Genomic DNA, 26,169 nt, shown 5'->3' on the forward strand with positions numbered 1-26,169 from the left:
ACAAGTTAATCCTAATACAAGCCATATTTGTGTTTGCCAGTTTCATCCATGCTTCAAGGCTTGGGCAGTCTTTTTTAACTGGCCTTCTGGTGGCGCACCCACTGGTTTGAAATGTTGGCAGGGAGTAGCCACTCAGGTCAAATGTCATTGGAAGCCTGCGCCAGTCTGCAGCTTTATAATGAGGAAAATAGTCTGTAGCACTGCCTACGTATGTGTTTTTTTTTTTTGTTGCAGTGAAAGGAAAAAATCAGCAGTACCTCATATCATCTTGCTTGGACTGAAATCCGTGTGAATGGTCTTCATTGTCTTGGAGTGTTCGGTGTGGAGCTGCCATACCAAAAAAAATTTGGGGTGTTGTCAGCTGGATGATGGCTGCGGGTGTAGCGTGTGCATCTGACCTCTGAAGTGTCACATCCTGATGATGTCTGGATAAAATGGTGGGAGATGATTAAAGAAAGAAACGATAATGTCTAAGTGGGATGTCATTTTCGTAAACAGATGGATTTCCCCCAGCGGCCATGACTTAATGTTCGCATTCACTCAAAGACTCTGAAAAGCATCAGTTATGTTTTCTTTATTTATTTATTAACGGTCCTGCTCGATGGATCCATTACACGACCCTCATTCTCTTACCCCGAAAAACTGCTACACCCCCCTGACTAAGTGGAATTCAAACTTCAATCTGTTCCTCTCTTTCCTAAAGCGCTTTTGCTTGGAATTTAAATCACGCTGATGAACAGACAAATACATCAAAGCTCTCACAAGTTAAACACAACATTTGGTGGTTTCGACTATAATTGCCCTCTAAAAAAATAATGACTACACTTTCATCCTCTGACATTAATCTCTAAATAGACTATCTTAAACGTTAAGTGACACTGGATATCGTGGAAACGTAACCCAAATATTTAGCTTGCAGTTGAAATGAGCGCTGTGGTTTAGTTTCCTGCTGTAGCCGTAAATCTCCTCAAGATGGCATCAAAAACCTGAAGAACCCTTCTAGAAATGTGGCCACACACTCTCACACACACACTACAGATTTCCCTGTTTGGTTGTTCTTTCCAGCAGCACATGCAGATGCAGGTTTATAGGCATCATTAAATGACAGCTAACTATGAGAATCACACCTGATTATGCTAAGTTTGGGAACTTGATTCGACTTTTATGCATCGGGTTGGTTAGTATAGTGTCTTAATCAAAAGAAGCTATAACACCAACCCTTAACTCCTTGCAGATTTACCTCTTGAATTTCAGTTTTTTGGCAGCGGTTGAGGCAACCAGACAGCTGAGGGGGAATATGTGGGAATATCTATGGCCATGATAAATAGCTCTTATTCTTTGTGACACAGAAAGTGTCTCCGCATTACTCTTCATTTTGGAACCCACTCTAAGTATTTTCCTAGGAGGGTAATAAGGGTGGTCATGTTATTCATGGCTATTTTCTTGTCAGTCTGGGCTCAGGCTCTTTGTGACATCTAACTGATTTCCATTACTCAGATTTAGTTCTTTGGATGAGGACAGACAGAGGGAGGGTGGACTCAAGTTCAAATATGACACGGAGTGTAAATCACATGAGGTTTTATTGTGAATGCCCACCAAATGCACTATATACTTACAATACTTTTCTTCCATATTGATTATGAAAGCCTGTGTTGATTTAATAACTCCAGAACTTATATTGCTTTCCCGAGGAGATCCTTTGAAAGACAACTAAGTGAGACCAAATGGCTGCGTAGTAGGAGAATGTCAGGCTTGTGAAACACAGATGAGTTTCACAAATCAAAGCGCATAGTCTGCTAGCCTGTGTTGCCTTAAAACATGATGAAGCATTTCCATGAAAGGATTTGCATACCCGTTCGCTTCCAGTGTCCCAGCTGCACCCGCTCACCCTCAAATGCCTCAACTTTTGTGTACCGGTATCAACAGCTAAGACTCTGCTAGGCTTTCTAATGAAAACCATTCAAGTCAATCAAGTTTACCAGAGACCAAAGGCCAGTGTAATTTGGGAAAATTGCTGAAACTCCAAAGTAATCTTCTGTAATTCGATCTTGCCTATTGAACACTGGCTGTACTGTACGTGTCGGATAAGAGCTCAGTCATTTTCTTCAAATGCAGTCCTGACAAGCAGCATGGCTTTCCACCTGCAAGTAATCATCATTCTAGTGTTAAGTGCTTTGATATTAAAATGACTGATTTAAGAACATTTGCTGCTAGTAGATAGCAATTTCAAAACACTTCCATATGTTGATAGTGAGGATAAGCTGAGTTTGTGAACCGGCCGGGCTGCGTGTTGTGTTTACTGTAGTAGAACAGCCAGGAAAAACACACCGCAGCTAAGCCATAACTTTAGTTTTTCAGTCTTTCAGTTGAGAAGGCAGACTTTACATTTTACATGAATGATGCAATCAAAGCATAACACCAGGAAACTTTCATAAGATTTAGGATGTTCATTTCTAATGTAAACTTGTACGTTGTGCAGTTTGTAACCACATGGGGGCAACGTTGGCTAAAGGAAACCTCCATGAAAGAGTACGATTTTTTATCAAGTTCTACTGTTTGTTGATGCTTTTATCAAAGTGATGGGAGAAGACAGTCATTCTGACTGCTTGGGTATTTGAAAATTGGCAAATATCTATGTCAAACCTTTGTGTTATCTTAGCTGAAAAATAAATAGCATCACTGTTTATACCGAAAGCCTTTCTGCGACTTCGAGAAGGATACGCAGAATCCGAATGGCTGCATGTAGAATAACAAACATCCTCTAATCAGTCAGTTTTCTGAATTGCCTCTCAAAACTGAACTCATGCTTGGGCACCTGTTTCAAAGAACAGGCTTGTTTATCAAAGTCCTCCTCTGTCAACAAACAGAATAAGTGCGATGATGGTTGGCTCCTCAACCCACATCTGATTTCAGCAAATGTGCAGTTGTTCAAAGTGAGTTGTGCTTCATTGATTTGTTTCAAGGCAGAGGAAAAATAACCTCAGGGCTTCTACCAGTTAGAAATAACAATGGAGTCCTTCATTGCTGTTTGTAGTTTTGTTGGCCTGACATCAGTGGTAGAACATGGAGGGATTTTCACTGTGAATTTAACGACTAGCAGGGACTCTGAAAAACACTACTTTGGGGTTTTTTATTGTATTAGATCAGTAGATTTTTACAGTCACTTTACTCCAGTGTTTCAGTGATTCTGCAGAGATTTTGAATCGATTCATGTCTAATTTTCTCTTTAATGCTTATATGATTTTTTTTTTTTTTTGCTTTTCTTAATTTGGTAACTTTAATAATAATTTAACTTTGGTATGTTTGCTAATTTAATTTTTTTTTCTTCCTGAGAGTTATAATGGAAAATCAATACCACTCTCATGCCTGCACACTAACTTGAAGGCAAGAAAGACTAGCTTAGCTTAGCACAAAGCCTGGAAGCAAGGGGAAACCTGTAGACTGTATAAAGAAGACAGAATCATTCATTTGTGAAGTGTTATTTTTAAGCTAGCAAAGCAAATACATATTAAAGATGCATGTAGCCACCATCCCCCAGTAGTTAATGAAGTCTTGTTGTAAAGCCTTGAAAACAGTGTGTTGGCTATCACCATCTTGGTATTCTAAATCTATGTATAAGAAGTGGCATGCTCAAAGTGATTTGTCATATGCATACATAGGCACAACCTAAAGCACACTTTTATAGCGATCATAATTTAAAAAAAAACACAATTTGAATATATACAAAAAAACAAAAACAACTAGTAACTGAGATAATACATTATTTAAGACATCTGCTCCTGCTGACTATTAAGTTATTGTCATGCTAGGAGTGGTTGGAGGATGTGGCATGACCGTGTGCAATGACCTTGCGATCTCATTACCTTTTAAAATAGTTGCTTCGACGGCAGGGACCAGTCTGCTTGTGATGATATAGTGATCAAACACCATTAAACAATTTTTCATTTAATTAAACCTGATGAATCTGAGAAAAATTCAAATCTGTTCCATTCTGTTGCAAATATCTACACACATAGAAATTCTGTTTAACATTATATTCGAGCCAGAACCTCAAATTTGAAACAAAAATTCAGGAATTTGACGACACATAGTGACATAGTTACAGACATTTCCAACTCGGCAACTTTGCTTTCAAATTAAAATTTTGTCAGAATACAACTGTTTGGCAACACAGTAAGTCGAGTTCCCTACTACAAAAAGATGTGTCATAGAAGTGTTGCACTCATAAGCTTATGGTGATTCAGACTGATTGCTGGTCTCTTTTGATGGTTTGTTTATAAGTTAGACAGCAAATATTTACAAAGCTTTGCCAATTTGACTGAGAAATGCTTGTAGTGATGTAAATTTGTCATTTGTGCAACTTGTAACTCAGAGTGCAGTTGTTTAGAGACAGGTTGCCTCCCACCAGGTGACCTGTGCAACTGCCTTGTGATCAAAAGTGATAACTCAGACATTGAGGTTGTTTTTGGGCAAAACTTTGGGCAACCAGGTGGTTGCTGCAACTACTTTTAATCATTTGCAAAATGAAAAAAAATTGCATGAAATCACCTGGCAACCACCATTTTTTGTTGCCATTCTATTATTACCCTAGATTGACGGAGCAATTTTAAGAGTTGCAGGCTTAAGGTACTTCTCTATTACCTTCACGTTTACAGAGCAGGAAGCCATCTTTGCTATACAGTCTATGGGGAGGGACTCACTTTTCAGATAAGCCTTAAGTGTCCATATGAGACCTCGAGTTACCTGCTTGGGGAAACCAAGTCCTGCTTAAATGAAATCTAGTAGTAGTAATGCCAAAGCTAGATGAGTTACTGCAGGTAGATCCCTCTTACCTTATTTTTATGTTCCCTAAACAAACAACCTAATCTAGTCTTATAAGATGTGTTTTTAACATGTAGCTGTGAACTCTGGAAAAAGCCAAGCTAGTCTTTAGGTAAGTCAATGACCTTGTGGTTTTATCCTAATATTTAGGTAACATGAGTGTCACTTCTCATCTAACTTAAAATTACATTTTTGCAAAAAACCTCAGTGTTAAATGATTCTTCAAAGCCAGTTTTTAACCACACATGATAAATGTCAACATCAGCAATTACACAGTAACATGCAACCTTTCACTTCCGAATCAGAACCCATTTGGCCCCCACTAAATCCAACAGCAATCTTATTAACATATGGAAATATTTGTTGCGGTCAAATGAGAGCGTCCGCCTCCCTCTCGTGTCTCCATGTGATGTGTGAGATGTCACTCAGTGATACAGTAGGGGAGGAGACTCTATGTGCTGAAATGGTTGGTGACAGAGCTTTCATCCCACCCACCGAGGGCTCTTTGTTGTTATTTTTGGATCTCTCATGGGCGCAATCTGAGAGAGCAGACAAGAGACTGGGTCTCATCATTGCTTGGGCATGCACACACACACACACACACACACACACACACACACACACACACACAAATGCACACTAACAGGCACCTGCATATACAAAATCATGTCTCACTGTCATGTCAGTCATATTATCGGATTTTCTTTTGGGAAAATCCATTAATTGTGTGTAATTAAGGCATAAGCGGAATTTTTATGTCACTAACTGGTTTGTGTGGAAAAGCTCATTTTGAATAATATAGGAATTAAAATAAGTACATGAATAAGCTACTTGTTATGAAATTCATATTATTTATACTTAAAAACAACTTGACTCCAATAATACAGCAACATTTTGATTTATTAGGTGATTTTTCTTAACATTACTATGTCTAACCTTTCTCTATCCATTTTCACCCTTCATTGTTTATCCCTTGCAATAGTGAAACTCTTTGATTTGTTTTTCTTTTATAAGTTTTGTTTTGTGCTCTCGGGTTCTCAGGTAGACCCGAGTTATTTTACGTTGCCTTTGTCTTCGAGGCTTTAGACCCAACCAAATAACAAGAACAAACAGAATTTCCCTCTCTTATCTCTAGAGGTATACAGCCCGTTTAGTTTCTCTTTTAAAAAATCTGCCATGGTTTTGACATATTTTGATTTTGATGATCAACTAAATAGGCCGTAAATAATTTCAGTTCAATAAATTATACATTTTTTGTACTACCGGATCATATTGTAGTTTCTGGATTTTTTTTCCTTATGTCTTTATTACAGATTGTCAAGATTCAATGAAGGTTTCTAGACTGAAACCAGAGCCCTTTGGTTTATAGTTAGTGTCAAAACTCATATAGGAAGCACCGCATCGACTGTAAAGTTTAAATCATTTAAGTTTAGGATACAAAACTGAATCACTCATCAATGTGTTGGTGTTGCTAGAGAATCTTGTTTTTGTAATTAAGGTAAATTATCCCCTAAAAACTCGCAAATCTGGGTGGGGGGGGGGTGGGGGGGGGGGGCTCCATATTCCTTTACAAAGTTTTAAAGGATTAGCATTCTTTGTTTGAAAAGGACAGTAAAGCATGCATAAAAATGAAAGTCTCCAGTTAACAGCTTAAGTCTATTTGATTTCCAATTCAAACACTAACAGTGATTATAACCTCTGACAGAGTAAGATGCAAAACAAATGTTTAGCCTATCAATGGTTTGTGGCGATAAGATATTTATGGGGTTGACAAAGTTGTCTTTGTGTCTGTCTCATCACAAGTTGAAGGTGCTTCTGCGCTGGCCTCTGACACTGATCACAGGCGGCTGCTGTTTAAAAGTGAGAAGATATATTCCTCTCGCTGTGTGATGATGACCCTTGCTCTTAACCCCCTCCAGCAGCAGTTCATCCTCCAAACAATAACAATCAATTCCCTCCACATCTGACAGAGCCGAAGAACAACTTATAAATGATATGCATCTCCTGCTGGTCCCATGGCAACCGCCTTGACTTTATTGTTGCGTTTCTTTGATCCCGCCAAGCTTTGATTCATTTCTCTTTCACCCTTTTAGCTAAACATATCATGTGAATTTGGAGCTTTGTTCCTGACAGGCCCCGTCTTACCTCGCTCTCTCCACAGGCTCCTGACGCCTCCCAGAGGAGCCACGGAGGAGGAGAGGAATTCCACTGGATTCAAAGACTTCACCGGCTTTCTTTTGACTCTTCCGTCTGCCTTGCCTCGCCTTCCCTCGCTCTTTATGTTGACCTGTTCTTCGTGATCCCCTGCCAAACCATCTCCCGGGCCCTCGGGGACTGTGGCTGTATGTGCACAGGCATAAAACATTGCATGGGTGTAGATGGTTTTAACCCCCTTTTTCCCCCCTGATATATTTTCAACTGTAAGTTCTTTGGCAAGTCAGTGAATGAGGATAGTGAGCTTTAGCCGGATTCAATGAGCATTCTTTTTCATCAGAGTCTATTAGTTTGTTGACAGAGCTTTAGATAACTTGCAGAAACCTCAGTCCTGAAACTGTTCTTACAGAATCCACTGAGGAACTCATCGCAGCCAGTGTGACATGGTTTTATGACTCATCTTCAAAAGAGACGACATAATATCTTCAGGACTTTCACCCAAACGAGTGCGTAATGAAAAATGAAAAGTGTGTGTTTTCTCAGTACCATCTGGTTTCAATCATGGCAATATCCTAAACATGACCAGTTTCTTAAATCAGCTACCTTCGGCCTGCCTCCCAGACGTTAGGTACTCATTATTCTAGTCAGGCCTCTGACAGCTACACAAAGTCAAACTTTTTCACCAGTAAACCTCATGCTGAAGTTAACAATTCACTCGTTCATTTCATCGTCGCTTCATGAGAGCTGTGTTCAGGGTTATAGTGTGGTTTGTAGCAGTCTACTGTTTATTACGATTTAGCAGTTTTTGCTGATCGCCTTAAATCATGTGTATACTGTATGCGATGTGAATATGATGCAGAATAATCTGGTAATAAACCTCGTGATGATCTGACTTTTTATTACAACCACCATGAGAGTCATTCTTCATATTTCTCCTTGTAATTCAAAAGAAAATTCAGTGATCTACACGGACAAATAGTTACAATAGCAAAGTATTAAGAGTGCCTTTTAAGCAACAGCTGGGTACTAAACACGTGGGTCATAAACAGCATATCATGATCACACATTATGTGAGTCAGTAGTCGCATTATAAGGTCACCTATAAATATGCCAGAGCAAGAAAGTGAGGCATCATCAGTGTGTGTCGAACCAAATTTTAATCTATTGTTCACTTGTAATGTACTTCACGTGCATGTGGCGAGTTAAAGACGTTAAACAGCTCCAGCACCTTTTAAACGTGAGGTTATCATTTAAAAGTTAAGTGTTTGCCATATGAGCTATTAACAAATTAAACTACTGTATGGTATATAATGCTGCCTTCCTCTGCCTCGTGCCAGATGTGCTATTAAATCAGCACCACATTTCCTGTAAACGCCACTACTAAATGCTATGAGCCTGTTTTCACATGTGAGGAGCTTTAAGAAAACTTGAGCCATTTTTAAACTTGAACAGAATGAGTTAAGCACGAATGAAATCATTTTTCTTTGCAGCTTTGTAAAGTAAATTTGGTTTCACGCCTTCTGTTACTTGTCACACAGACTTTAAACGCTGTTTTCACTTCTGCTCAGGCTGAAGGTGTACAGTGCTGGGCTGGGAAAGCTGGTAAGTCATCAGTCTATGACCACATGCACCAAGTGGAATCATAAAGATGCTAAACAGGGGCAACAAAGCAACGGCGGGTCCAGTCAGATAGTGTGTTAGAGCACCATGGGTGTGTAGGACCTTTTAAGACACTGAGCTTCTTGTTCTCTAGTTTATGAAACTGCTCAGTCACATCTGTAGCACGCTAAATCGAACCCAAATATATCCCCCCTAAAAGCCAACAAGAATCGTCCATTCAGCAGAATCGCTGAATCACTTTGTAAATTCACTCATCTTGCTGTGCAGTGTTATGGGAAGCACTCGCATGACACTGCGGTAGCTCCTCGGCTGCGAGTGCAACATAAGTCTAAGAATTTGTGATACTAATGGGGAGCAATGAGGAAAATACATCTCTCCAAATACTCTGTGGGCGTAGGGCATTTAAAATTATTTCAAAATTTGCTTTGGTAAGTAAATTTGCTTTGTCTTTTAAGGTTTTTTTAAGTAACAAATTTAAAAATATCCAATGTATGCGCAACCACTTTTTCTCTGGTCTCCTTTTCCCCTCAATGTGCAAAATACATAGAAAAGAACAGCAAAAGTGCTTGAACACATTCAGAAGTAACGCTTTTAGTGAAAACTGCATTCAGCTATGCATCATCTATGAAGCCAAATCTTCAGTGTCTCATCCTAACTAACTTATACTGCAGCATTACTGAACCGTGATTGTATAAAATGATAAATAAGATGACGGTATCTCGGATGGAGCGCGCCTCCAGTAGTACCTCCATCATGTACATTGACTCTAAAATCATAGCTGATCTTGAGAAACTGCTGATGAACTCTTTCAAGATTGTGATCAATTTTAAATGATAAAATAACAATCCTGAACTGTTCTGAAGTTGAAATTTCCCCACCGACTTTACCCTCTGCATGGTTTTTGTAATATGAGCTTTAACCAATGGAGGGCAGTATGACTATGATAACAAGCATAATCACAAAAGCTGGATACCACATAGGTTCTGTTCCACACAGTGAGGCCCTGGTTTGTGGGGGTATATAGTGCGTGATACATGAACTGCACTGTGTGTCTTCATCCATTCACATGTGGCACTCTAACACGTTTACACTGTAAACATTTTGTATGTTCTCGCTCAAAAGAAAACATGCCTTCCTTTTCTATGATACTCCTGGCATTAGTTAAGTCTATTACTTCAAACGCTGTTTCCCTTCAGTTTTATGAAGAGCCATCTGTTCTCTGATCTGTCACACACCAGAGTTACAAATTTTCACTACCAATCTAATTTTCTATTTATAATGTTGATTGACCAGTAAGACTCAAATACAAATTATGACAGTCATTTGTTCTCTAATATGTTGTTTGTTTTTAAAAAATAAAAGCATCCCATTTCAATCAATCAATTTCAAGCACTTTCTCTCTTGTTTTCCGCCCCCCCCCCCTTTTTTTTTTAACCTTTCACACTTGTTCAGCCTCTGAAAATAAATTTCTACTGATGTTTGCTAGCTAATCAATGTTTAATTTTTTTTCATTCGAGTGGAGTTTTTTTTCCCCCAAGAAGTGTTTGAAGAACCCACAAGAGCCTGGGAATGGCTGGGGGTGAGCTCGGCCTAGATGGCAGACAGCACCTGTGAGGGAACCTCAAACCTGAGGGTAAGACCTGCAACATGACCTCTGCAGTCAGAGCAGAAAAACACAAAAACCAAAGACACAAAGGGGAACTTTGTTTGCACCATTGTGTTACTGTCATTTCTTACTTTTGTTTCATGTAGCGAGTGATTTAAAAAGTGGTTTGACTGCGCTAATTCTTGCTGTCTGCATCTTTTTAGATTCTCTTAAATGTTTTGTTTAAATGCCGACCATATCGGCTCAGTTTCCTTTATAGGTTTTTAACTTAGCATAAAACGACAATACATTTTCTCTTCATAGGCACTTGCAGTAATTACTGTATCTCTTCTGCATTTCTCTGAAGAGCTACTGCAAACAGCTGCCTGATTAATAAGTTAGGTCCTCTAAATATGGCTCAGAGTCATGTATCTTTAAAAACTACTTAATAATGGTAATCAAGATTATCAACAATGTACCAATTACATCTTTACACTTTCCTCTCTTAATTATGTATAGTTCTCCTTCACTGTGGTTTAAAGGGCTGCTTTCTTAGTCTCAGGTGGATTGTTCATCTTAAGTGTTCATGATGGTGTATTTGTATCACAGCTAAGCTACACTCCCTTAAAGTGGCAGTAAGCTAAAAAGAGGCCTGTGCCTCCTTCCGTGTGTGAATCAGCCACAATGGAGGAGTTCCTATGTTTTATTTATTGATATGTTTTAGTGGGGGAAGACCTAACATTCATTATCATAAAGGCCTCTAGACATCAAGTCACACACAAAAGACCCAGCCATCTCCCAGCCTCTCACACACGCCCGCTGATCAACACAAGGCGAGGAGCTGCTGCTTTGCTGCAGCAGCTCCTCGCCAGCAACCGTTGGTAGCTTCAGTGACAGAAGCTGACAGTGTCAAAGTGTCTTTGTCTCTTGCACATAAACTGTCCCTGAAGCTGTCGTTGTGAGAGAGATGTAAAACACAAGCTTTTTTTGTTTTTGCCTTCTTCTTCTTCTTCATGGGGGAAGTTGTTTTCATTCCCCTCTTCTAGTTTTTTTCAAATGTGTCATATCTTTTCTGTCAGGGCCCTGGGGCGCCTGGTGGTGTGCTCATGCTAAAGGAGGAGCGTAAGCATCTGCAAACCCAGCGGAGTCTGACCATATTGTACCTGCACTCAGCTTTATCCTGCTTATTTTTGTCAAAAGCTCAAAGCAGTGAGTTTCAGACAGCCGTGTAAGGCATCTGATCTGTATGTGTGCGAAGCTTTGGTTGTCTGTGTGCATGCGTTAAAGGAGGAGAGCTAGTAGGAACAGATGTGGGGAAAGTCAGTAAAAAAAAAAACTCAATATGAACCCTGCAGAGGCCTTCCTTTCTCTCTGTTCAATTATTTAGAGTCAAAGAAAAGAGGCAGGAGTAACATATTTCCTCAGAAGCCACTGTGTTCGGCGGGAATGAATAACATATTTATCTAGTCTCATCTTTGCCAAATAGCCGGAAATGGAAACAAATACCTTCAATTGGATTCTTGGCTCTGGTGTTTTCCTTGAGCTGCTGCTATGTGTACTCATGCAGTCATATTGAAAAATTCCTCAGGACCAAAAAATTATGGAAGTGCTGACAAGTAGAATTTTTCATAGTATCTAGATGTACACTTGGCAGTTACAGGCAAAGCTTATCTGCTCCCATCTCATGTGATGGGAGGAGGAGGGAGAGAGAGAGTGGGAGATAGAGAGAGGGAGGAGGAAAAAGTGTTCACCTATTTAATTTGATTAGAGATTAGAAGAGGAAAAGAGTCACATTTCCTCCCTGGCACGTCTCTACTTGGCGCACTCTGACACCTGATTTTATAAAGAGATGTCACAGCCAAGCACGGCGGTAATGCCGGTAATTACTCTGAACTCAAATAAATAAATAAATTTGCTTTTCTTTGTGAGAGTCTGACAGGTTTTCCAACATCCTTGACTGGAAAAAAAAATGCAGTGCGTGTGCGCAAGTAGGCGTGCACTTTTTTGCGGTTGTTTATTTGGATGTGTGTCTTTGTGTGGGTGTGTGCTTGTGTTTACATATAGTGAGGCACTTGTAAAGGAGAAACTCAGACAGGATGAACATTTTGACAGCTACAGTATAGCTTGTTTTCTCTTCTCTTCTTCAGTTTTTTTTTTTTTTTTGACTGTGATAATCTGCTGAGCCGTGCGCGCTGAAGGCAAACCTCCGTTTGAGACTGATAAGGTTCGAGATACAGCTTTGTAAATAATAAGGTTAGAGTTTCTGCACAGTTGCTAGTGCCTCGGCTGATCTCGCTCCTATTAGTGACAATTGGCTTTGACCTCACCTGCTCACCCATGCTGTCGTCACCGAGGGTGTATCTGCAGCAGCAGGCTATTAGATCATCCACTCTGGTCATAGAAGGAGACATCCAGACAAACGTTGCACTGCTGAACCAAAGAAAGTCTGATGCGTGTTGTCATGAAAGCTGGCTCTTCGACTTTAGATGCTCCTCATCTGCAAAAGCAGTTCCATATTTCATCTTCTAGGGGAAAAAAACCCCAAGTTTCTCTAAAAAGCTCACAAAAGCAGGCAGACTTTTAGCACAAAACAGGTGGGTAATGTTGTCACAGTATAGACGGACAAATGCAATTAACCTGCCATGTTCCAAATGCGTTAACTGAATTGATTTAACAGGATTAGTTATACATGTGTTTGTCATATAACTGAATCACTGTTTGTGTTGCTCTAATGTAAGCTGCATGCAAAGTCCCTGAAGCTTTCAGTTTCAGGAGTTTATCCATTAATATTCACACATATTTCAACCATGTATTAAGTTTACATTTGCAAAATCTTTTAAGAATTTGTCAATTTTTTTGTTTGTTTGTTTGTTTGTTTGTTTAATTAAGCAAGTTATCCATCCATCTATTTAGTCTGTTACTCCTTTCACAGATTATTTCAGCTGTTTGCCCATTACTGTTTACACTTTCATGAATATAGCTATTTAAGTTAGCTTTTGGCTAACTTTCTAAAGTGTTTACTCATCTTATTTTTCCGTAATACTGTGCATATGTTGATGTATAAATTTTTTAATCCCTAATTTCAATTTGAAAAAAGGGAAATATTTGAGCTACTCTGCAGTCTTCACATAGAGCCCCTGGAAACTGCAGTAATACCCCTGGGGTACATGTACTGTAGGGCTAGGCCCCTGGTTGGGAATTGAATTAGACTGTAATCAACTGGACACTCAGAGAGCTCCTTAGATGATGAAGACAGCTGAATAATATCTCCTGCGGCTGTGAAGGAGCTTTGTAATGTGTGGAGAAGGGAAAAAAAACAAAAACATGATGATGTCATCAGAGAGCGCAGTACTAAATCGCTCAAATATGTTGGTTATATAAATGCTGTGATATTAACTGTCAGTGTTAAAAATCTATCCCCTCAAAATGATATCAAATTCATTTACCAGACATAAAGATAGATTATTACAGCAAGGGTTCAACTGAATCACGGTCCTTCCTATCAGCCCTTCTTCTTCTCTGTTACAGTTTAAGGACTTAATAACCACAATTCTTCCAATCCCTGTTTCCTTTGTCCAGCGTGTGTCAATCAGCTGCTTCTCACACAACTTAGCAGCAAATTTGGATTGTTGGTGATGCAGCGGTGAAGCAATTTCCTGTTTTATATATTGTTTCCCCATAACTTAAATGTCTTTTCTGCTGTGGTTGTATCTATCTGACAGTCACAAAGAGAATCTGCAAAAAAAATGCTAAACAAAACCCAACATAACTGAATAATATCGCCCATGCTCACAGCACCTCCACATCACGAGTCCACAGCCGTGTTGAGCAGTCACACCTCTCCGGCAGAGCACATGTTCAGAATGCGCTTTACCGTCATTATCCGGGATTCACACGTACAAACTGTAACTAGCCCCTTTTCCTTGATAAATCCCATCGATATACATTATAGATGATGGAAAAAAATCTTTAAACATGTTCACTAAAGACAACACTGTGTTTAAAAAAAAAAATCAGCTCATAAATATTTCTTTCAAGCAAATCTCAATACATCTCTCCCACCCCGCCCCTTTCTGCTTTAATAGGGTATTCTATTTTCCCAGTCAACTGGTATGTGTGAGGGGAAAGAGGGAGACAGCGCCTCAGTAACCTTGACTGGAGACAAGCAGGAGACACATGCGTGTCTGGATCGACTTCGCCTGTGATGGCTGTTAGCTAGCTTTCCTCCAGAAGCTGAGCTGAGCTGCCTGCTTGCCTGGCTGGCTGCTGATGTGCTATTACTCGCTTTGGAAGAGTTGCTTGTGTGGAGGATGACACATTATTATCCTTTAATCTCAGTCTCAGCTTGTTGAGCATCAAATTGAAATATCCTGAACAGATGTAAAAACACATGTGAGCCTCAGCGCGCAAGCTGTGCTGCGCTTTGTTTCATCTATCCGTGATGTGAGCCTTAAGGAGAAGCTTTTTAAAATTTCATCACTATTCAAAAGGATAATTAATACGTACCCCCAGGCTTTGATTATGCGATACCCAGTGTGTAGCTGGGTGTTGCCATAATGAGCCACTCATCAGTACTCTGCCTGTGCCTCCCCAACAAACATACAGCTTGCATAAGGTACTTAAGATTCTACTAAGGTGCCATCATGCTTAGGTGCACGTGTGTGTGTGTGTGTATGCATGCTTATATGTGTATGCACCTGTGTAGGGGCTTGTATGTGTGCTTGCATGCGTGGTGTGAGTCCTCTTCTAATTTGCAGCACAATGCTATAGGTTAGATCGCGCCGGTTTCTGCAGTTTGTTTACAACAGGACCCCTGTCAGATTGTCAGCAGAAAGCTGGGCCCTTTCTAGAAATCCTGCCACTGCCTACACACACACACTCTTACACCCCCCCCCCACCGGACACACACACACTACCGCTCCCCTGCTTGTTCCCAGTCTAAAACCTTGGGAGGAGATCGTGGTTGTCAGTGAGTGGGTGCTTAGGTGATGCAGCGGCGAGATGGACAGGCAGGTGGAGACTGACAGGCCGTGGAATACGAAGGGGAATATTGGGAGTTCAGACATAATGAGACCTGTCAATTTGAATGCCTCAAGGCTAAGCAGTGAGCCGGCTATGGCTGACAACTGAGGCAGCCATTTCTACTCGGGAAAAATATTTCAGAGTAATCTCTCACCCTTGACCCTGAACAGTCTCTAAACAGCACCGTTACAGCACCAATTACATGTCCGATGAACAGAACCCCGACTTCCACTAAACACACCATAGTGATAAAATATCACTATAAAACTGTGTTTATCACTATGACCTTCTTATTTGAAGGGTCTGTATTTAAAAAATAAAAAAGCATTAATGTCAGCTCTTTGTTGTTGTTGTTTATCATTGAGGGCGTATATGTCCTATTCAGACTGCCCTTTCTGCCTGACAGATAATAGGACATCAGTGTGACAGGGTCGGGATTTCCACTGACTTCCTGTTCCTGATACAACATGCTGCTTCTGCTTAGATATATTCAGGCCTCTTTGCCCAAAGTTGTGGGGTATATGGGGAATAGAAAGTGTCATTAGAGATTTGCCCGTGGCTACATATAGCCTGTGATGGTGCTTTAGCCTCTTTAGGATTTAGCATGTTCACCGAGCGCTGAAGTGACACGCAAGAGGGGCTCTGGGACCTGCTGACAGCAGGCGGACCTACGTAACTTTCCTGTCCTTAAATCCAATTTTGTGCTTGACACGGGGCGGTATTAGCTTTGGACAGTGAGTGATAAGTTCTGTGGGTGCATTCGCCACATAGATATAAGCTGTCTCGCACAGGAACCGTTTTCCCACATCAAATTGAGCTATAGAGGGTATGGTAATTACAGCCAGTGCTAAGGAAGTCTTTGATGAAGCAGACAAGCAGTTGTGTGTACGCTAAGAGATGATTTTATCAATTACTAATCAATAATCCTCTCGCAGCTTAAAGCAGATGAAATATACATTTGCCCCTGTAGATTATAGCGCTGAAAAAAATCGTTACATTCGGCACTGAGGCCTGTTTTCAGGGTTACTGCTTTATTGACTTGTGTAAATGATCGTGCACCTGGGAGAAGGCTGGATTATGAAAGGATAAATAATGAAAAAGGAAACAATCAGAAAACGATGATACAGTAATGAATGCCCTCTCTCGCCCCTGCCCCACTCTTCAACCCTCTACTTTCGCCTTCACCTCTCCGTCACCTACTCTCTTCTTTGTATCTTTGAGTGACAATCGTGGCGATACTCAAGGCCTTCCAAACCCTCTTCCTCTCTCCCTACATCCCCCGGTCTCTCTGGTCAGTGGGTGTCAATCAGAGCTTGGCCCTCACGCAGACTGGCAACAAGTATGCTCACGCTTGCAAAACAATTAGGACAGGGCTGTGGTGAAATGGATTCCCGCGTTGACTCCCCACACTGTGCTCTTCTTCTCCCGGCCGACGGGGTCCTGCCATGGGAAGCAATTATCGCTAGATGCCAGCTGACAGCCCGATTCTATTGCCAGTGCGATCAGCCCTCATCCTCGGGCTTTCTCTAGGCAAATAGCATCCTCAACACTCAAATCAAACCTCTTACCGACTATTGGCTTCTATCAGAGAAATAGATGGTTCCCTTTGTACCTCTGGATAATGCAGTGGGAATAAGGTGGATACAGAGGCACAGAATAAAGAGGGGCTTTTGATTTAGCAAGCACTCAACTCAAACTGCTCCATCTCCCCAATGTCCGACCAATCCTAAGAGAGGCCTTTAGAAGGTGTTGAAGAAGAGGAGGGATATGGCACTGGCCAGTGTCCCCTTGACAAGACAACAAGAAGTTGAAGAAAACAAATGAAACCAGGACAGACTTTAATGAGTGCCCATAAACCTTTTAGCACATTTAGTGATGTCTTACAGAGGCCCCCACTGCCCCTCTAATATGGATGATGTTGCATTTATTTATTAACTTGTAAGTTGAAACATGCCGTTGGACTTTTATAAATAATGTCAGAAATGTCTTTTTTTTTCTTTTTCTTTTCTTTACTTTGATGACTTCATGAAGGCAGTTGATACGAGGAAATTACAAATAGAAATACTTCATTATATTAACATTAATTATTAGGTAATAAAGCCCCTCTATAGTTTCATGAGATGCCTGTTAAGTCATTGTTAAACCTTCACTGATCTTTATTGTTTCTTTATTAAGATTAGCACATGCTTTATGCATTTACTATAAAACGAGTAAAAACCATTAAAAAAAACCCTTTATGTATAATCTTCTACATCTTTATTACCCAGGAACTAATGCTTCTAATGAGAACTTTAATATAAAGTGTTAGCATTGCATTTTTAACACGTTTTAGAAGACAAGATCTGCGTCAATCAAAGAAAATCTTTCAAACTAATTAGCTTTTTTAAGACTAAAGTGTTAGAGTCATGCATAGATTTTTAGCAACACTGTTTTGGAAGTGAAGACAGGAAATTTTCTTCTGGGAAATGGGTTAAGATTGATCTCTAATGGCTAAAGAGGACGAGTGTAAGATGAATGAGCCTAAATTAACAAAAACGATACAGTTAATTGTTATAAAAGTCAAACAGTCATCTGCCACTTTGCTTATTAATTGAATAAACACATCAAGGCAAAGTTCAGTCAATCCTTTAATCGCTTTAATTAATGCACATTGTTCTATTTTCCTCTCTCGCGCCTTCTCTAGCTCACTCTTGCCGGCTCCCTGTGTACCTATATTTGTGAAATAATAAATAAATTAGAGCACTCACTGCCACCAACTAATTATCATGCAAATAAAGCAGCAACAAAGCATAGTGGGACTGTTAATCTGTGCCAGATCGTGGGTAAAATTCCCCAATGTGTTCAGAGATGTCCACTGTGCAATTAGTGAGCAGAGTGACTTGGGATGCTATAGGAGAAGAGAAGAAAGTGCAGCACTAAAGGATGAGAATGACTGTCACTTATTCACTGTCAAATTAATTCTGTTTTCTCTCCCATCTGCCTTTGTATATGGCAAATTGGCTGCAGTGGCTCCATGTTATTTTGTCTTTGTCTCTCTCTGTTTCTTCTTCCATGTCTCTGAATGTTTTGTGCAAAGACTAGAAGTCTAAAGCCCCCTCTAGACCACAAAATATGTTCATAATAATAATAATAATAATAACTTTCTATTAATGAAAGAACAAAGTAGTGTTTTGTTATTTTAGACTGTTTGCTGTTTTAAGCAAAGAACATAAAAATGAAAAATCCGGACTGTGACCTAAAGTTAATGCTAGATTAAAAGCCATCGGGCTATTATAGTAAATGTTAATCTTCCTGGGATGTGATTAAGGGATATTTTGATTGAATTAGGGTTGAGTAGTGTGTAATATTTTTTACCTTCAAAATTTCATTATAGTATTCTATATATACTGAAAGATGCATCGGGAGTTACTTAGGAAAATGTTGTGATTTAATGCCGTTATAAAACGAATTTTACCCTGAGCTGTTTACCATTACCAGTCATTGTACTGTATGTGAACAAAGATGAACTGTAATTCATTGATCCCCAGCTGGTACAGCCTACATTACGACAAGAAGTGAAAAATCAGAAGTAGCTCTGATGTTTAATAATGGGCTGACTGAGTTACGTTAACCAAGAAACTGAATGTCTTTGGTCAAACAGCATAACAGCTTTTCTGGCAGAAGAAAAGCCAGCTCTGATATGAATTAGTATAATGTGTAGAAACACCCTTCGTCCATAGATTCTTGCTGGAGGATTCAATGGCACCTGTATATACTCATAGATCAGTGTGCTGAACAGAGATGATGATTTTGCCTAATGTGACAAATAAACTGCCTTTATTATTTTAAGACGTCATCTTTTTTTTTTTTTTTTTTTATGAACTTTTAATTGCAAAGCAGGGAAACAGCAGTCACCAGCATATACACACACAGGACAAAGATGCATCTACATGTATAGCAGGACGTGGGAGGCAGAAAGAGAAAGCCAACAGCAATATTAATAAACAATGAAAAAGGTTAACAATCGTCCCTTTGTTGCCAGGCTAAATCCCGTAAGCCCGATTTCAACCTCTGAGCAGAAGGAGTGTTCAGGTGGGCCAAAAAAGGGTCCCATATGCGATAGAAAAGGAAAGGTTTGTCCTTAAGTGCTGTAGAGAAGGCTTCCATTGGCATGATACATATCACAGACTGTAGCCACTGGTTGACAGATGGGGCCTTATCAGAAATCCACAGTACCATAATGCACTTTCGAGCGTAGTGCAGCAGTATGTGAAGGAGATCTTTGCTGCGAAAGCCGGCAGGTAGCTCATCGTTCAGTCCTAACAGGCAAGTCCTTGGACCCAGATGCAGTCGGCAATTAAATATAGTACATAGCTTGTCTATGAGTGATCTCCAAAACTGTAGAATAACAGGGCAGCTCCACAGACAATGAAAAAAGGAACCAACAGCAGACTGACATTTGTTACAGAGATTAGGCAAAGCTGGATACATTATGTGTCTCTTCTCGGGTGTAATATAAAGCCTATTTATAAGTTTAAACTGCCTTTCCCAAATAGAATTAGATGCCAAGGCTTTAAAAGGACGACAACACAACTCATCCCAAGCTTCAGCATCTATAGCGCCTACGTCTGATTCCCATTGGCCCTTGATTTTGTTAGAGTTATCCATTCTAAGATCAGAGAGAATGTTATAAATCTTTTTAGTGATACATTTTAGTTGGGTAGTTTTTACCATGAGTGATTCTATAGGAGAAAGACCGAACCCTCCATTCAAATCCTTCAATTTAGAAGTAATATAGTGCTTTACCTGAAAGTACTTCAAAAAATCCTTATTGGTCAGACCAAAGTTGCTTTTCAGTTGATTAAAAGTAAGAAGAGAGTTCTCATGAACAAGATCACCCACTGTATTAATCAAGACGTCATCTTAAGATAAACCAGTAAGTGGTAATATATCAGTTGGCTGACCTTTATTATCTGTACTACAGCCAAAATCCTTTTATGGTCCAGTTGCTTAACTACTTTACATTACAATTAACAATGAAACTGTTATTTCATGACTTACATTACAGTTGTGCAGTTATCTGCGCAATAATTTTTTTTTCTTTTAGTTCATGTGGGGAGAAAAGAAAAATAGTTGAACTATCCACGAGCATTAATTTCAGGTTCACTGAACGAAAAGAAAAGACCGTAATGATAAAGTGCAAACTGCACCCAGGCCAGAAACTCTTTGCAAACATCTGGAAGAACGGCATCCTCACTCAAAGTCTTTTTCTTTGAATGGAACCATCATCTTTAGGGTCTTAAAAGAATTAAAATTGTGCATATTGTAATTGCTGCTTCATATACAATACTCTACTTGCTGCAACATGTACTTTGCAAATCCACTGCAGCGAGCTGTGCTACTGAAGTTGTCAGTATTCTGCCCACTCTTTGTCTTTCTTCTGCTTCTAGTTTTTGGCTGATTTGCAGATTCTGCAACAAACACTTTCTGCATCTGATGCTTTGCTGATATTGCTATTCATATACTGTAGCTTTTAATAAACTCCAACTCTACCCCAGCATTCACTTGTAGTCTCTCCAGAGTACACTGTGCTGAGCCTGGTGTATGCTTGAAGGGATTGACAAGGTCTTAGCCTACCTAGATGCCACATAGCAACCTGCCACATTCTTGACTTGCATAATTAAATCTGCTCCACATGAGTCAGCCGACTGAACCTAAGTTTGAACATATCCACAATAATCCCATTACCGAACATTTTGCGGAAGACAAAGGGAATCAAAGAGGGATTTGTAGTTGATAGCTTCCATAGTACCAGCACTGCAGCAGCGTAGTGTCAGCTTTCCTTTATTGGACTAAATACACAAAGATGTCAAACGCATCACCTGCTATTCCAAACCAATTTTACTTTTAGAGAGCGTCTTCAACTTTCGCCCATTAACCTAGTTTAGAAAACTTATATTCTCACAGGTTATTACTTCCATAGACTTCCCCCCACACAAAGACTGTGAGAATCCTATAAACTACACTGAAAAGAGGACCTTGTTTAAAAATGCAGACCCAGTCTTGATTTATCCCTGGTGAATTCAAAGCACACATCAAGTGCGCACTGCTTAGAGAATTAAAATCAAAGAAAAGAACCAATCAGATACACCCTTTTCCCTCAGTGGCGATGTAGGGTACGTAAATATGCTGGCAAAATAAGAAAACAAACAAGAGCAAAACTGCCTTATTATCAGCAGAGCCATTATCATAATGACCTGATTTACTTAAATCGTGTCCTTATTAGGCCCAAAAGTCTCTCTGTCCCCCGTGGGTAATGAGAGGCCAGGCTGGGATTCTTCTCCCAGCTCTGACATGTCTTTTATTACTCTTACACTAAATGGAGGCAATGATGAACATTTCGGTCGTGTGATTACTTGCTGTGTACCCTTGATGTCAGAGGAGAAAAGTGGTATGCCCTCTTTTAATATTTGATCGATTTTTTTTTCTACCCAATTTGGTCCAATTCATCATTTGGGCCTTTCAATTGCTCACTTGGTGACATTCGTCTAATGTGGATGTCCTGATTACCGGACTCTGATATCAAGTTAGCCTTTTATGTCCAATTTCGTTTTCTTGTCCCAATTTTGGCCACAGCCAGTGTGGAAAACTTTCCCCTCGCTGCAATCCAACTTTCGCAAATTGTGCAGAGAGCATATTTGCTCTGCCCTGCAAACCACACGGATAAATTATTCAGAAATCATTTAGATAATTATCATGTGGGCATAGCTAGATAATCAAAATATTTGTTTTTAGTGTGTTCTGATTAGTGCGTGTTTTGGGAACTGCTGAGATACTATGCTTGTAAAACTCTTGAGCTTTTGGCTGGGCAGGAAATGCTGTAAGCAGCCCAATTTCTCAGTGGCATCAAAAATGGCAGCGTTGCCCAAAAACATGCCTCGCGACAGCTAATGACATGTGGAGGACTGAGCCTGCGATGTGAACGGTACATGAAATAATAAGCTGCTTTTCAACCAGCACATGTTTGACGTATCAGTGGCTATTTTTAAGAGCAAAACATCAGCCTTGTTATAAATTCTGAAAACAGAACAAATTGGTATGTAAACAGCTACAAAATGCCAAGGAAATATTTTTTCCCCCATTGAAAGCGAAACAGCATCAAAATCTTTAAAAAAAACAAAAACAAAAAAACCACACTGTCTGCCTCAATCATTTTTATGATGCCACCCTCAAAAAAAATCCTGAAAAACACAAATTTTAGGTTTAAGATGTGAGGGAATCACATTCATTATTTTCATTACAGCACCCACCAAATTGCATCAAGCTTATGAAATATTTCTCCCTCCTGTTCAAAGGCTTGTTAGAGCTTGTATTCAATTACAGCTGTGGCTCTAACATGCTGTCAGGTCTCTTTAGCCAATCATTAGTCAGGGACTATTCCTCACTGTGTATTCGGCAGAGTCAAGCCAGTAAGCAAACGACAGGCCTAATTGTTGTTCGGTCGCTAAAGGTTGACTAATGAACCAGGGGGCTGATGAAGGCTGGTTGGAGTGAGGATGGGGGGCAGGCTGAGGGGTGCTCTCAGCACACAGAATTTGCAAAACTTTCCACAGATCAAAGTGGAGAAGAAACTGGGCATTTTGAGGTTTTTTCAGCAGTCCAAAATGCAGCTTCTAGGTTTAAATATGGTGGAAATTAATATGCCTGCTTGTGTGTGTCTTGTAAAAACATTCGGACTAACATAAAACCATTAGTTAACACAAACAAATATAGTTGCAACGATATAAAAGCCCAGAAACAAAGCAGAAATTATTTCTTACCCCCAGACAGGTTTGCTCTCTCTGTCACTCTCTCTCTCGTACCTTTCTACAGCACTGTAACTCTGATTGAAGGACTTTATTCTGTATGACAAGGCAATGATGTGAGGATGGGCTTGTAACATGCAACCGCTCTATGAGCCCTACTTTGGAAAGGAAACAAAGAGAAGCTTAGGATAGCCAGACAGTCACAATGCTGCTGATTCCCCTTTACACTTAAGAGGACAGGTAGCATGTTTTGAGAATCTGACACTAAAACTGATGGGCCAGAACTGGTGTGTAGCACATTCAACAGTAACATTGGGAGTCAAAAGAATCTATAGGTTGTGAATATAAATGCTTAAAATAATAATACTGAGGACAAGATTTGTTAGGGAAAATGGTGGGTCCTGTGCATTTTCACTGTCAATGTGCTTTGCTATCAAGAATTAAAAATATTACTGGAAATTGAAAATTATATATCTTTTTTAAAATATAAACAAAATGCATCAAATTACAATAGTGCCAGTAATGCTAGCCTCCCCCTCAGTTTTTCTTAGGTTTCTCAACCTGACTGTCGTTGTTCACTTTACAAGAATTCAAATATTCTCGTTCACCCAATTCCTATATTCTAGCTTTAATGGCAACTGGAGGTGACAGTTATCATGATTCTGTGTGGTAAAACTTCAAATGAATTGAACTATGTTTTTAAAAAAAATCACATAAATTATGGCTAAGTAAACAAAAAGCTTCTGGTGTCTTTGTATTTCCTCACATTAGCATACCAGGGATCTTCTGCTTGTGAGGTGAGAGCTAACTGCTATATTATGGGAATACACATTTAAGCTAACTTGCAGTTGTGTCCTCTTAATTTTAAGTATTCAGCATTCCTTAGATAAAATTATAGTCAAACAATAGTTTGAAAATGTAGATATGAGGCTACATCCACACGTACACGGGTATTTTTGAAAATGGAGATTTTCCGTTTTCGTTTTAAAAAATAATCCCGTCCACACGTAAAGGCAGAAATGAAGGAAAACGCTGCTATGAACATGCCAAAGGAACAGGTGCCGATATATTTCTAACCGTGCAGAAATGTTGGCCAATCAGAAGTCTAGAAGCCTCGGTGGGAAAAAGTAAACAAAGCTGGGGCATAGAAGCAGAACCAAGTCGTATGTGTGGAGGGACAGTAACTGTGTGTGTATATGTAAGCATTTAAACACTGCAAAGAGTAGAATTAACAGTAACAGTATTGTAGAAATTAATTTCACCGAAACAATAACGTGGCGCACAGTGTGATGTCAAAAAATGCGCACACCTTTGACGCTGCGTTTTCTCCGTTTTTCTCATCCACACCTAAATGCAAAAACGGAGTTTTCAAAAATATCCACCCTGGCCGGAGTTTTTAAAAATCTTCGTTTTCAGTGACCAAAAACGCTGTTTACGTGTGGACGAAAGGTGCAAACGCATAGAAAAATCTGCGTTTTCAAAAATACCCGGGTACGTGTGGACGTAGCCTGATATGCTAACACAAAAACCTCAGGCAGAAAAGTAACAAACTAGTGTTCTCCCGCTGCTAGTCCAAACCCTGGTTAAATAGTTACATTTAAGGTTAGTTAGTCAACAATAACAGTCACAGCTGGATGAATCTTGGAAATGTATTGAAATACATTGTCTTTAAGTTTTTGTAACTATTTTTTTTAACAGTGTAAAAACTCGAAATTTCTTTGCATTGGATCCATTTTCTGATAATCATACTTACATTCAAAGTCAATGTTTGCAGGGCTTTTTTCTTACTAGGAACAACATGTGTTGTCATTACATAATTGTTCTTTTCAGGTCTGTTTCCTCAGGCAAAATATAAGGTGTTGACAAGGCAAGTAAGGGCTAACGTTAACATTAGAATTTTCGTATATTTCATAAAATATGACATGAATATAAAAGCCTGTTTCCCTGACTTAAGGTCAAACTTGTAATTTCTTCACACCCCTTTTCCAATTGTAATGAATTAATTAATTTAACCTGAATGTTTTATACTAACTTCTTTCCTATAATGATCGTAGTAGATGTACGTCTATACTTTTAACTCAACATGTTAATCAATCTGCATAAAACTTCATATATAAACTGCCTAGGGTGCCAGAGTTATCAAAACCTGTATAGCTTTTAGGGAATTATTTTTAATGAAACTAAAATCCTTGTATTTTTTATGTTTAGAAGCTCAAAAAGATCTGCAAAATCACGTGTACGTTACACACTGTGTGAGAAATTTGGAACAATAATTCCATTATTCCTCATTTGGGAATAATGGAATGGGATGAATAAAGTATTCTGATTCTGATTTGATGTTTACGAGCTGCCGTTTTTGACGTTCACTATACACAGTGGTATAATGAACATGAAAAGATTCACAGAATTAACATGTGTGTGATTTTTTTATACATATGAAGCAAATAAGAGCTGCAGGCCTGTTTTTTTTTTTCCAGGTTTTTACACATGTAGGTCTTTTTTGTACATGTGCAGAACAAGCTAGTCCGTATCGTGACTAACGTACAGTAAAGGCTAACAGGGGGCATTATCACACAAATGTAAGTCCTGTCTGCTAAACAGTTCACGTAAACTTAAAGTCACACGCTAAGTTTGTTATACAAATATAACATAGAGCGTTTATCTGAGGTGTGTATTTTTTGTCTCCCTTTTACCCGAGAGAAAAGCCAAACAGCAGGCCTCCTGGTGAGTTTGACTATGTCACTGCATTTCATCAGAATACCCCAGACTCACCATCAGTCTGAACCAGTTCAAATAGCTAAACTCAGTCTCTCAGCAGCCGGCGCAGAGGCACGAGGCCTAATAAGCACATGCTAAATGTGATAAGCTGCTTTGTAGCTGCATTTTGCCAGTTTTTTTTTTTTTCACCATTCTTTTCTTCCACCCTGGTGATTTACTCACTCCAGGCGATGTGTGCTTTTTGTTCGACGTAGATTTGTACACACCACAGAGCCGTGCAAATAGATTTCTGTCTCAATTGGTCCCTCGGTGTGACACAGTGGAAAGATACTTGGACAGAACGCAGGGCGAAAAGGGATTTTTATGTTACAAATATTCAAGTGCTAAATCACAGTGTGTGCTTTGAGGAGGCTGAGTTTAGTATTTTTAAGAGGCCCCCGTTGGAAACTGTGACTGGAGGCTGAA

General features: G+C 39.6%; 1 protein-coding gene and 1 long non-coding RNA gene across 2 annotated transcripts in view; both read right to left on the reverse strand.

The window, feature by feature from the left end:
• The window catches only part of fgf14 (fibroblast growth factor 14), a gene marked incomplete at its 5' end in the record, with an annotated part of 327,598 nt that overhangs the window by 171,599 nt on the left and 129,830 nt on the right, over positions 1–26,169 (reverse strand). The gene's annotated exons all lie outside the window — the stretch shown is intronic.
• On the reverse strand, positions 33–12,667 carry LOC309690889. The gene is made up of 3 exons (XR_014271826.1): positions 12,508–12,667; positions 6,967–7,161; positions 33–425 (listed from the first exon to the last, which is right to left on the reverse strand). It is a non-coding gene; the product is annotated as an uncharacterized lncRNA (long non-coding RNA).

Source organism: Aulonocara stuartgranti (assembly GCF_965226115.1).
Source record: "Aulonocara stuartgranti genome assembly, chromosome: 16".
NCBI classification, from domain to species: Eukaryota; Metazoa; Chordata; class Actinopteri; order Cichliformes; family Cichlidae; genus Aulonocara; species Aulonocara stuartgranti.